We start from the raw sequence: 13,527 nt of genomic DNA, 5'->3' as shown, positions 1-13,527 counted from the left end.
ATAAATCCCATTGTGTGTTCACTATCTTACTCAATGTTTTGGGTGAGGATATACATCTAAAAATGGTCAAAGAGCCAGCAGGGCTAGCACATGCCAAACACCCAAGATGATAAAAACAAAATTATATCAATGGGCTAAAGTGTTAGATTAAAAGAAAATGTAAAGACCTGCTTGTAAGTTTCAAATTCAACTGTGGCATAGCAGAAGACTGGTTATCGAAGCTGTGATTGGTGTATTGGGTTGATTCTACTCTACTCTCTACTTTTGTATGTATTTTAAAATTCCCATCGTAAAAAATTTAAAATCAGTCAATTACGCAAGGAAAGAAGACCAGAAGGAAAAATACTGAAAGGTTAATAGCAATTATCCCTGTATCATAGACTTATAGATAATATTATTTTCTTCTTTCAGTATTTCTCTATTTTTCAAACTTCTACAAAGAGTAAATATTACATTAGTAATTATAAATGAATGCAACGATACTTATAAAATGTTTTTCTCAATCTTTGAAAAAAAAAATCAATTGTACTTGTCTTGAAGGGCGTGATCTAGCTTGTGAGAAAATAATTAAGGCCACTTCGAATCAGTCTTTATGAATAGAGTGAGAAGCAGCTGGCCAGTCACCACATCCTGTAGATGTTACTGCCCTGAAGTCCTCTAACCCATCCATTTCTGGACATCCACCTGTCCCTAATCTCGTTCAGGCTTCCATCACGGCTGGATCGCATTACTGCAAAGGGTTCTCGACTTGCATCTCGCCACCCCCTGCAATCCATTCTTTCTCAAATAGGGGTCTTTCTCAAATTCAAACTAATTACACTGCCCTCTACTTTAACACCTTCCCCACAACTCCCCCTCACCTTCAGCATTAAGCCCAAGTTCCTCTGCAAAGCAGAGAAGGCCCTCTGTGATTCTGCCCTGCTTCATCTCCCCTCTCTCTCACTTCCCATTCGGGATAAACGGAATCACTTAGAGTTCTCCACACAGGTTTCCTCTCTCTCTCTGGTTGACAGCTTCTCATGACGCTGTTGAGGCCTCTGCTCTGAGCACCCACTCCAGCTCCCTTCCCTTTGCCATCTCCTATTCTCCTTTAAGTCTCTGCTTAGAATTACCTCCATAGGAAGGCTTCACACTCTAACACATGTGCACATGTGTGTGTGAGTTCATATGTGTTCTTGACCCAACACTAAGATGTCTCCCTTCTTCCAATTCTCATGACATGTTTTACAGTTCCCATAATAGCACTTACCACTTAACACCACCACAGTCTGCTTATTCATCCCACTTCTCACTATAATGTAAGGGCTCCGTGGTCCAGAATCTTGTCTCATTTTCTGTGGGAACATCAGTGGCCTGCAGTGATGTAATAGCAGGTACTCAATAATTTTTTTAAGTAAATAAACTAAATCAGATATATTGTTTGTCAGTGAAAACCATTATTTGGTCCTAAACATTAGATCTAACCTTTCAGTCCCAGACTGGCAAAAATCACTGCGCTCTGCAGGTCATGGGGCAAATAATTCAAAATCTGTCCTTTTGCAAAGAGGCCAGTCTTGACCCTGTCCACATCCAAAGGACAACCGAGCAAAGTCCCCAAAACTAAAAAGCCCTTTATTTCCAAATGAAAATGATCCCACCTGTCCACTGGGAACAAACATGGCTGCTTTTCACTGGGTATCCACCTCAAAAAGCCAAGTTTTTCCACATTGAATGGATGTCTTGGAAGAGCTCCTAACGAGCCCCTCTGCTTTTCTTCTCCCTCCCAAACCAGCGGTGCGCCAACATTTGCATTACTCATAGTCTTTGTGTGGTGAGGACTGACCCCTTGGCTCTTCTTCAGGAATAGTAAATATTAACAGTTCTCAGCCCTAGCGCGGGTGGGACCAGCCGCTCTGTAAAGACGTCGGTTACGTGAGGATAGGTGTACATCTCTGCACTCCGTCACCACTCCCACTTGTTTCCCTATAGTGACCACACAGACCTACTTCCTGGCTACCGATTTCGGAAAGTGTGGCCATTCGGCCTGACTTTGTGTGGTGGTTCAGATCCTGGGCTCCGGAGTCACATAGACCTGGGTGGGCTCCCTCACTGTAGGTGAGGAGCTGATTTGCCTCATGTCTTTAAGCCTCGGTTTCCTGGTCTGTGAAATCCCAGTGGTATGAACATGCTGACCTCATCGAGTTATCGTGCGGGGTACATGCAGGAAAGTGTGGATCACAGTAAATGCTCTAAGTGTTCTGCTGCTGCTGCTGCTGATGATGATGATGATGATGATGATGGAGACTCTGGACACTGACGCCTCAAGCTCTCACTGATCAGCTGTGTGATTTTGAGCAAGGCTTCTCTGAGCCTTAGCTTCCCCTCCCCCACGTCTCCTGTCTACCATTCCAGACTCCACTCCCGCTGCATTTGGCTTCCTGCAGAGACAATTAGGACACAGTTTTCCCTGCTGCTCAGACAAAAGCTGAGGCTCATCTCTGTGAGCTGGGCAGGGTGGCCTGTCTAAGTCAGCTTCCTCCTCTATAAAACGCGGCACCAGTAGCATCCACCACGTGACCTGTTGGGAGGCCCGGAAGTAAAGCATCGGAAGCACTAAGCACAGTGCCTGCCACGCAGCACACACACCGTGGATATCAGCGTTGTTATTGAATGCCACTTACAATTGTCACACACATTTCACACTCACTCTCTCATTCGATTCCTTCACCCAACTCTTGGTCTTAACAACCATTCTGTAAAGTAGACATGGCAGACACTACATTCCCCACTGCACAGCTGAGGAAAGGGAGATTTGAAGACATGACAGAGCTAGTTAGTGACTGACCCAATGGTCATAATCCATTGACAAGTGTTTGTTCTGCATTATGCTGTTCTAACACCGAAGAGCACAGACTTGGGAAACCAGGGGATCACAGACCCACAACGCACCCTGACAAACAACCTAAGTTCTGTCAGAAGCAGAAACCCAATCTCCGATCATGCCAGGCTCAGCACACCTCAGGGTAAACTAGCAAATAGTGATAATGGAGATAACCAACAAGTGGAGCCCAGAGGAGACGGCTTCTAGGAGAGACACAAATACTCTTTAGATGGGAAATAAAGGCTCGGCAATGATATGCTTCCTTGGAAGTGGTCCACAGGTGACATAGGTTTCTTGCTTGTTAAAGTTAGTCCAAAGTCGGAGTCGCCATGCTCCAGCTTGCACATTCTATAGTGCTGGGACTCTTTCCCACTGCATTCTTTATTATCTATGTGTTTAATTTGCTTTGCAGATGATTTTGGGGGGGTGGGGAGGACTTAAAATCTCAGAGCTAGAAAAACAATTAAGAAATGGTCTAAACCAGTTCTCTCTTTTACAGAAAGTGAATCTGATGGCTAGAGTGGTGTCATCACTTGAGCAAGGTCACACAGCATGGAATGGGTGCCCTTTGCAGTAGCCAAAGTTTCCCCTCCCTTCAGCTTCTTTCTCCCCTAGATCCCACCAATCCAAGCATTTGGGCCACTTTGGAATATAATAGCAACAACCACACATTACACGGTGCTGCGTGTCAGGCAGTATGCAGAGTACTTCTGCATATGTCATCTCATTTAGACCTCACAACAACCCCCAGGAGACAGGAAATGTTCTCCCCATTTTACAGATAAGGAAACTGAGAATCAGAAAGGTTCGATCACTTACAGAAAGCCACACAGCTAATGAGTGGAAGAGTAGGATTGGAATTCAGATCTACCTCACCCCAAAGCCCACATTCTGCTGAGCCAAATATAAATGTCTAATTCCTGGACGTGTGGGATTACCCAGCTCCTCTTGTTTCCTCTGCTCATAGGGAGTCACAGCTGAAAGGGAAGTTCATTGAACAGACATGCCCCAAACCCCAGACTTCCGTCCCAGGGCTATGTCTCTCCAACCACGGGAAGAACTGGTGGTGCACCCTCGGGCCACGGTAATACGGACATGGTCCCAGTGTCAGAAACTTCCCAGGCTGTACTTCAGGAGCAGCAGGAGTGCAGAGCAGCTCTATGAACAGCTGGAGCCCCTCAGCCTGACTGTCTGTTTCCCAGGGCCTGGTTTTATTCACCAGAGCTAACAGACCTGACAGCAGAGAGAGGCAGCCAGCAAAGCAACAGGGGTCTCTACCCATTCCAGACCAGGGGAGGGCTGAGCTGCCTGTCCTTCATCTGACCTTCCCGGGGACTCCCTTTGGGTCTAGGCAGCAAAACGAAGGTAGAAGTTGGAACAGGAATGAATGAGGGAGACACCGGAAGGGGCTCCTGATCTAGAGCAGCCCGTCTACAATCTACAAGAGAAAGATGTGGCGCTAGAACCTACAGGGAACCACCCAGCTTGTCTGGACACACGTGCTTGTGTGTATGTGTGAGAGTACACTGCGGCATCTATGTATCTGTGGAATATGTATGCACGTGTGTGTTAGTGCAATGTACACACAGGCGTGTGTGTGTGTATGCGAGTTTGAATATATTTGGTCATGTAACCTCAAAGAGAAATGTGTATGACCACGTATCGGTGTGAATGTAAGTGTGTGTTTCTGTGGTTATAAATGTACCTGTGAATATGCAGAAGTGTGTATGTGCACGTATCTGTGTGTATGCATGTATACTATGTAAGAATATGCAGAAGCATTAGAGAGAGAATGTGCGTGAAGTGCATTGTTTTCATTTATGGAACGCTGTGTGGATATCTGTGAATATATCAGAGCATATTTAAGTATGCAGCAGCATGAGCCAGCATATTTATATGTGTGTTATACATGTGCATGTGGATGTATATACATGCAAATACATGTGAGTGAGTGAAAGAGTACTGACATATGAATCATGTGTGAGTGTGAGTATGTCTACACATGTGTGCAGGTGTACATGGGAGTGTGCACACGTGGGGGCATATATACAGCACGAATTCATGTGGAACTACAGGTAAACAAGTGAGAGAGTGTGTGTGTGCATGTGCGTGCACACACGTGTGTGTGTATTGACGTCCTCTGTGCATGAATCCCAGTATTTCCATTATTAGGCCATAAGCTCCAGCCTCTCTTGTCAAGGGTCAGGCTAGCCTAGCATAGGACAGGCACACTGGCAGGAGCCCTGGGGGTCAGCAACAGCCTAACCACAGCACGCTTACGGACAGTAACACGCCGGCACTGTTTTTCACTATATGAGTAATAGATGAAAACAAGCTTTTGTAAGAAGTCCACTGAGAAAGAAACCAGAGAGAGAAATAGGAACGCAGATACACATGCTAGTGTACGTCCCACTCGTCTCCTCTCCTTGCGTGTACAAACATTTTTGTGCCTACACACATCTTTGTAGAAATAGGCTTGTGCAGTACAATTTGCTTTCTTCACTTCCACCATGTCCTGGGACCTCTCCACATCACTACACAGTGGTCTGCCTCACTCCTAACTCCGCACACCACCAAAGGCAGAAAAAGAAGTATTCGGTTGGTACAAAAGTCATTGCAGTTTAAAAGGTTAAAAATAATTGCAAAAGCTGCAATGACTTTTGCACCAACCTAATAGTTTATTATCGTTACATTTGATATGTGACTAAATGATTTTAATCTATGTTTCCAGACTTTATGGCCTACCTAGAAAATTCCATTGTCTGGACATTATTTCTTGATATTTAACCACCCTTCTCCTAACACCACGTTTCCCCAAAAGTAAGACCTAGCCAGACAATCAGCTCTAATGCGTCTTTTGGAGCAAAAAATTAATATAAGACCGGGTCTTATTTTACTATAATATAAGACCCGGTCTTATATTAATTTTTGGCTCCAAAAGACACATTAGATATGATTGTCCGGCTAGGTCTTATTTTCAGGGAAACACGGTAGCCCTTTAGTCTTATGCAGATTTCCACTATTACAAACAATGCCATAATGAATATTCTTGTACGTAACTCTTTGTGCATTTCCTTAGGATATATTCCAGAAGTGGAATTACTTTACCAAAAAGAATGCACTTTTTTATTATTTTGACATATATTATTGCCCAACTCACTTCCAAAGAAGCTTCAATAATTTACTGTCCTCACAACAGTGTTCATTTCTCTTTATCCTTGCCAACCCAGGGTATTATCAAGGTTTTTAATTTTACCAGGTGACATTTTTTTAATGGTTCTTCATTGTCATTTAAAATTTTCACTCCAGATTCCTAGTGAATTTGAGCATCTTTGCATATGTTTAATGGGCATTTTGAATAATATTATAGATTCTTTTGTTTTTACATGTACCTCCTGAATCCATCTGGTCGAGTTTAAGTTCTCTGTAAAGTATTTGGTGGTGGCTTAATTCTACTTTTCTCTGATTAGATAGTAATTTTTCCAACATCATTCTTAAGTAGCCGTTATTCTCCGCCAATTTGAAATGCTATCATTTTCATAAACTAAAGCTCCATACGTACTTAGTCTGGTTCTGGTCTCAGTTTACTGTCTCATTGCTGTTTGTTTGTTTCAGCACCAATCCCCCACTATTTTCATTACTATGGCTTACCATTCTGTTGCTATGACTGGTATAGAAAGTTTTCTGTTGTTCTTCTTTTACAAGGTTTTCTTGACCTTTCAGCCCTTTCTCTTCCACGTAAACTTTAGAATCAGCTTGTGGAAGCCTATAAAAATTGCCTCAGATTTTACAAATTGAATTTATAGATTAATTTGGGAAGAAGTGACATCTTTACAATATTTGATAAACATGGTGTGTCTCTCCATTTATATAGGTATCCCTTTATGCTTCTCAGTAAAGTTTTAGAGTTTGTTTGTTTGTTTTTAATATGTACAACTCACACATTTGTTAGGTTTGTTCCTAGCTATTTTGTAGAGTTGGTTGCTACTGTGAATGAGATTCGTTTTTGTGGTTGCTTTTTCCATCACACTTTCAGTCTTTCTACACAGCTAATGCTAGGTCACTTCTTATACGTTTGTGTTGGGGGGAACCAAGAGAAAGTCCATTAAATGTCATCCAGTCGGATATGGCTCAACACTCCACAAAGCCTTGGTAAACTGAAGACGAAGAGAAGACCAAAAATAGAGCTCTCAGAAATGCCATTAGAGTTCTACAGGCAGAAAACAGATTTATAGGCAGTGTTGGTATTGTCTGCTGGATGGCTTTCTCCCAACACACCACCAAGAGAGCCATCACCATGACATGACATGAATTTATGACAGCCCAGCATTGACGCTCCATCAGATCTGATTCAGGAAGGCTGACTCATGACCATCAAACCCACAAAAGACTGAAGTGGGTAAATAAGACTGCCAAGTTATTTTAACTTACAGTGGATCTTTCCATTCTAATAAGAGGAACGCTCTCGTCCTCCATGAAAGCACTCCTTTGCTACTCTCTGAAGAGCAGGGAAGCCAATCAAAATTTGCTTTTGACATACCTGGAAAATTCAGACAATCTTGCGGGAAATGTCATCCAGGCCAGGAGAGAGGTCTAAGAAACTCTCCTTGCCTCACCACACGGAAACCCTCTTTCCAGCAACAAAAAAGCTGGGGTTCCCCCAGACAGAGTGACCTTATACCTCGGATGATGCTAGATTACCAATCGCCAAATTCCTGTTCCTCAAACTGCCCTTTCTTGTACTACTGAATGAATGTCTCCCACATTTATAAATAGTTCTCCAAACAAGACACAAGACAATGGATAAATTAGGGTTCTACTTATTAAATTACAAGCATGCGCCTGTCCTAAGTCACTGAGATCGCACGTGGGTCATTGTGACGGATGCTGGGCCTCGCCCAACTCCTCCACTGCATAGTCATCTCTGCTGTTAGTTTACCTCTCAAAGAGCAAGCTTATTGTCCACATGTCCCAGTTTGTTAGCGTCTCACTCTTGTGCCCCGGACAGCGAGCATTGTCCTCTTTCCTCTTTCTCTTTCTGAAGGGTTAACATCCACCCTTCAGTTTGCACCCTTCGGCGACCAGTGATGAATCCACCTCACTATGAAATATACCCGTCCAAAGTTCTTCACCTGACACTGACCATAAGGATATGTAGGAGCCAGCCTGTCACACAGACCAGTGGAGGTGCCAATATACTATGTTTACTACATCGCTTTAATCCACCCATTGAGGAACTTGGATTTAAAAAAAAAAAAACGTGGAAATAGAAAGGCAGTATGCAATCACGAAAAGGATGTAAAATTTGGAGCCAGACAGTCCTGGATACATACCCCGGCTCTAGCACCTACTAGCTATGGAACTTTGAGCAAGGCATTTAACCGCTGTCTAACCTCTCTGAATTTCAGTTTCCTGCCCTATAAAATGAGTGTAATAGTACCCAGTGTGCTAGCCTGATGAAAGGTTTATAGATACAATGCACATAAAGTTCTAGCAAATGTTAGACACCCAATAAAAGTAGCAGCTATTAGCATGTTTATGTAATTATTAAACTCATGCTGGTAGTGATCCCCTAGAGACAAACAGAGACACTCAGCTCCACTGGTCCAAACCACCTACGGTTCTTTCCAACACATGCAGCTCTGCTTGTGTGAGCTCCAAAGGAGAATGCACAGGCAGGGTGGTGGCTTAGGGGAGGTTCAAGGCACAGAGCAGGCATCTGGAGCCAAGGAGGCAGTGAGTCCGGATCAGGGGAGCCTGCCAGCACTGGACTCGAGTATAGAGCAGAAAAAGGGTCAAACCTGAAGGTCAAAGCAAGAATGAGGGAGGAGCACTCGTGGACTGCGGGACCTGGGACACAGGCCTTGTGTCCTTTGCCCTTTCTAATACTTCCTGCTCATTGTGGGTCTAGACAAACCCACAGGTACATAACAGCAGCCAGAGGCGGTATCCCATGGCATTGAGGTGTCATGAAACTGTTGTGCTCAGTGCAATTCTGGGATATCCTGGGGAGTGTAGTCTAGTGGTTAAGTGCTTGGGCTCTGGCAGTGGGTTCAAATCCCAGCTTTGCCCCTTACCAGTGGTGTGAGGTCAAGAACAGTTCTTTAACCTCTGTGGGCCTTGATTTACCTAACTGTAAAATAGGGATGATAATAGAACCTACATCACAGGAGTATTGAGAAGATAAAATAAGACACATAAAGCTCTTAGCATCATTCCTTGCATGTGGTAAAGCCTCACTCTGTTAGTATTCTTTGCATTGTTTTTATCCGTTCTGGATCTACCAGTAACTAATGATGGGAACTTGAACTTTCTGGGCTTTAGTTGCCACATCTATCCAATGGGGATAAGAATCTTTTCTTCCATGCCAAACCTCATAGAACAAAATCAACGTGACGGTGCTTTGAAAAGTAAAAAGCAGCAAATAAGTATAAGACAGTATTAATGAAAGGAGCCAATACAGTGTACAGCTTAAAAGCACAGGATTTTGGAGTCAGCCAGCTGTGGATTCGAGCCTCAGCTGTCACTAACTTTAAACAAAGCACTGAATATCCCAAGGCCTCCGTTTATTGGTAAAATGGTGTCGCTGTGAGGATCTGGAGAGGGTTCATTAAAGTTCTTAGCACAGTTCCTGGCTAAGTTCCAGATTTCGTAAACTCTACGTGTGCCGATGAGCTCGGTCTACACTCTCGCAGGGCTGAGGAGACGGGGCTGACTCGTCTCACGTTTGGAGGCAACGTCTATGACTCTGGTTCCACTGTGCTTCTCAGAGTTCTGGGAGAAGGGCAGCAGGTGGGAGAGGAAGCAGCAGCTCATAAACCAAGCCTGGGCGTCCTCCACTCTGAATGCCCCCAGGGCCTCTGGCTTTCAGCAGACTGGTCCAGCTCTCAGGCATTTTCATCCCAAATCCTGCGAGAGCCGAGTCTCGGTGAGAGCTTCTCCAAGGAGAGCTGAGCCCGCCCACCGGCACATTCCCTTGGTTCTCCTCTTCTTGCCCTTACAGGTGGAGGAGTGGACAGGAGAGGTGGGATAGGGGCCCAGGTTTCCGTATGCAAGCCCCACCGTAGCCACTGGCTTGCTGTGTGGCCCAGGGAAAGACCCTGGCCCTCACAGGGCCGTGGGTAAAATGAAGGAGTTGAGACAGAAGTCTCCACAGGTTGTTTCTCGCCGTAATGATGGCAATGATGAAGACGATGGTGAGGACAGAGACCTACGGTCCTGTCATCCAGCCCACACTCCATTCCTATTACGTGTTAGCTCCTCCTTATCTCTCAGGTGGACCATCACAACAGCCTCCGAACAGGTCTCCCTGTGCGTATGTTCTCATGTCCAACATCTCATGGGCATTCCCACCGTGCTGCTTTCATTGAAGACAAACTGTGATACTGCTCCACTCTTTAAGACTTTGGTGGTGCCAAACTGGCTACAGAATGAAATCCTGTAGTTTGGCGGTTCAGGATTTCCTGTCTCAATTCCATTTTACAGCCTTGTCACAGCAGCGTGGTTGAGAGCATGAACGTTATATAGTCAGACAAACCAGATTTGAATTCCAACCCCACTGTTCACTGTGAATTTGGACCAATTACTTAACCTCCCTGAATCTCCTTCACCTATAAAATGAGGCTGAAAATACCGAAGTCATAGGACTGTTTTAAAAATAAAATGAGCTGACGCGTGTGGCTTGCTTAGCACAATGCCTGGTACAGGGTAGACCTTCAATAAGGAGGACCTTTTGTTACTGACGTTGCTAGTGGTTGAGCTAAACTGAACTGTTTGAATGCCCCCCCTGTACACGTTTGCTTGTGCTGTTCCTTCTACGTGATGTTCCCCTGACCCCCAGCTGCACACATCCTGACCCTACATACACCGACATCACACCCCTAGTCCGCATACCCTGTCCTGCCCTACGCCTATGCCTCTCCTCTGACTTTCCCCTCATACATCACTGGCCTCCTTCCCCGCTGAAACCAGATACTGTCCACATCTCAAAACAATACCAGACCTAGAGAAGCGAACTTCATTGCCCCAAACTGATTGGGGCAATTTCAAATGCCACTTTCTCTCCAACAGCTTTTCCAGGTTCACCCAACCTGGCTGGAAGTAATCCCGGTAACTTGAGAGCAATACCTAACAGCCGTTTGTTAGCGCCTCTTCTGACCCTCTTCACCCTCAGTGTTGTACGGTAGATATTTGTGCCCACATCTCACCTTACCTGCTGGGTACTGTGAGCTCTGCGAGAGTAGAAACCAAGATCCATGCCTCCACCCTCACTATACTTCCACTGAGCCTAATAAATGTTTAGAGTTGAATCGCATTTGGAGAAAAGACCTCCCTGGGAGAGTTGGAATGCCGAGACTTAGGTGCTCTGTCCACCCGTTGGGCGACGTCCCTTCGTGCTGACTGCAGTAGGCACACGTGCTGACTGCGGTAGGCACACGTCTTGCCCTCCCACATCTCCTTCCCAACAACACACTCAGTAGGTAGCTCTTTCCTACTAAAACACCACATGCTTCCTATTTCACCACAATACAAAGTTTAGAGGAGTTTACTGGGAGGGCTTAGAATCTGAAACAAGACACAATGGGGGTGGGATGGGGGAAAACCGAACTGCAGGTGGCACACAGGAACCCCCAGTAAATGTTTGTTGAATGACAAAATGAATGACTGAATGAATGAAGGAGTTAATGCTCTACCTTGGTCTTACAAGCATAGCAGTCACCCAGTTTCCAGAAGAAATCAGATGATTAGGGAATCTCAGAGGCAAGATAGGCGAGTTGATGCTTAAGACTGGTGAGCTAGAGTTCTGGAAATCCCTCCCGCCTGGGCTGAGATAGCCCTCCCTTGAGAGTTTGAGACCTAGAAACCAACTACAGGAGCCAGAACTTAAGGTCCTAGGGTGGAGAATTCAAATGTTGCTCCCCCACCCCAACCCTCAAAAAAGCAAAGGAACAAATGTCGCTCCCCAGCTCTTGAACCTGAACATGGACCCCCAGCATTTCCAACACTGACCAACGTGAGGACAGGGCTAAGTAAGCGAAACAGCATTTAGCTTTCAGCCTTCACACCAATTACACTGACCACTCCCGAGCTGCGTTTCCCACCGCTGCTTCCCAACCAGGGAGGAGGGGAAATCAGTGGCAGCAACTTGGTTGGGCGGCAGCTGCTGCGCTGAGCAGTGGGGCTGCCAAGAGGAGACCGGTTGCCCAAGGATACTGGGATGCTTTCCCCAGGTCTCACTTGCCATTCGTCATGTCATAAGGGGACCCTACAGTTTTTGTTTTTCTTCTTTTAGGGGATGTGCTGTTTTGTTTGTTTGTTTGTTTGTTTGTTTGTTTGTTTGTTTGTTTGTTTTTTACAACCAACATGCATTACTTCCGTAATAATAAAAAATAAAATATATTTAAAATATCAGTAATAAAACACAACGTAATAATGTCCTTCCCTCATGCACATGCTTCGAAGGCTCCACCTTGCTCCCAGGATGAGTCCAAGTGCCGCTGGACAGCTTGCAAGGCCGTGCGTGCTCCCTCCCACTCCTCCCCTTCCTCGTTTACTTGTGTTCTTTCCTAAGTGCTTTGTCCCTAGGCCTTCACATATGCAGTTCCCACCGCCCTGACTCAACCACATTGGGTCTCATCTTAAATATCACATCTTCCCGGAAACTTCCCTGACCACCCCACCCCACCCCAAGCCTGTTTCTGTATCTCCCTAACACCCTGCTCTCAATCCCTACCAGAGCCCTACCTCAGTGTGGCGTAAACATTACACCGGAGGCTCTGTGACTGCATACATACGTCTTGTTCTCAGCATATTCTCCAGGGCCTACAACAGTGCCTGGCACTCACTAGAAGCTCCATTAAATTGTTGTTGAAAAAGTAAAACTAATAACAGTTAACATAGTATTAGATCTGGAAGGATACGAGACCATCTAGCTTAACTCTGTCTTTGAACAGTGAGGCCCAGAGAAGAAACTCAGGTTCTAATCCCAAGTCCTTTAGTGAGTTGCAATGTGACCTTAGAAAAGTCCTCCTCTCTCTGAGTCTCAGTCTCTCCAGCTATAAAATGACGAAAGCTCCACCTGCTCCAACTTTTACTGGCTTTGCCCCTCCCCCGCCCCTCCTCCTGGGTGTTGGGTAGCTCCTGGGTGCATGGACTGGGCGAGTAGGTAGGATGGTGCAGGAGAAATATAAACTCAAGTTCATCCTCTCAAATTTTTGCCAACCAAGCTGAGGAGATAAGACACACACAGTGAGGAAGTGTTAAATGTTTCTGGTGATTCCATTCTGCTAGGAGATCGGAAAAGGAAGAGATCAGGGAAGCCTGACAGCATCGTCTCCTGCAGGAGATACGGCTTAAGCTGAGCAGGTGGCATTTACCTCGGCTGTGAGGGTGACTGAGAGTATCCTGGGCGCACGACGGACTGTCCACGCCCGTGGGACTTGCTCACTGAGGGCTGGGCAGGTGTGGATCCAGACCCCGGCTCTGCCGCTCACCAGCTCTGGGCCTTGGACAAGTTTCTGAACCCTTCCAAATCTCAGTTTCCTTACCCTTACTATGGGAATCTGAATGTTTAGTTTGCAGGGATTTTCTGAGGATTAAATGTCCTCATATGTGACAGTATCTAGAAGAGCACCTGGTGTCTAACAGACCATTTTAAGAAATGCCAC

At 45.4% G+C, this 13,527-nt stretch overlaps 1 protein-coding gene and 1 long non-coding RNA gene across 3 annotated transcripts in view; one reads left to right on the top strand and one right to left on the bottom strand.

Moving 5' to 3' along the window:
• LOC109457455 (uncharacterized) overlaps nt 1-13,527 on the bottom strand; it is a 611,744-nt gene that overhangs the window by 568,671 nt on the left and 29,546 nt on the right. The gene's annotated exons all lie outside the window — the stretch shown is intronic.
• Nucleotides 1-13,527, top strand: part of GLRA1 (glycine receptor alpha 1) — a 72,566-nt gene that overhangs the window by 35,816 nt on the left and 23,223 nt on the right. The window lies entirely within an intron of this gene.

The sequence above is a fragment of the Rhinolophus sinicus genome, linkage group LG10 (genome assembly GCF_036562045.2).
Source record: "Rhinolophus sinicus isolate RSC01 linkage group LG10, ASM3656204v1, whole genome shotgun sequence".
NCBI classification, from domain to species: Eukaryota; Metazoa; Chordata; class Mammalia; order Chiroptera; family Rhinolophidae; genus Rhinolophus; species Rhinolophus sinicus.
Note: the sequence above shows the minus strand (reverse complement) of the source record. Positions and strands in the feature narration are given on the sequence as shown.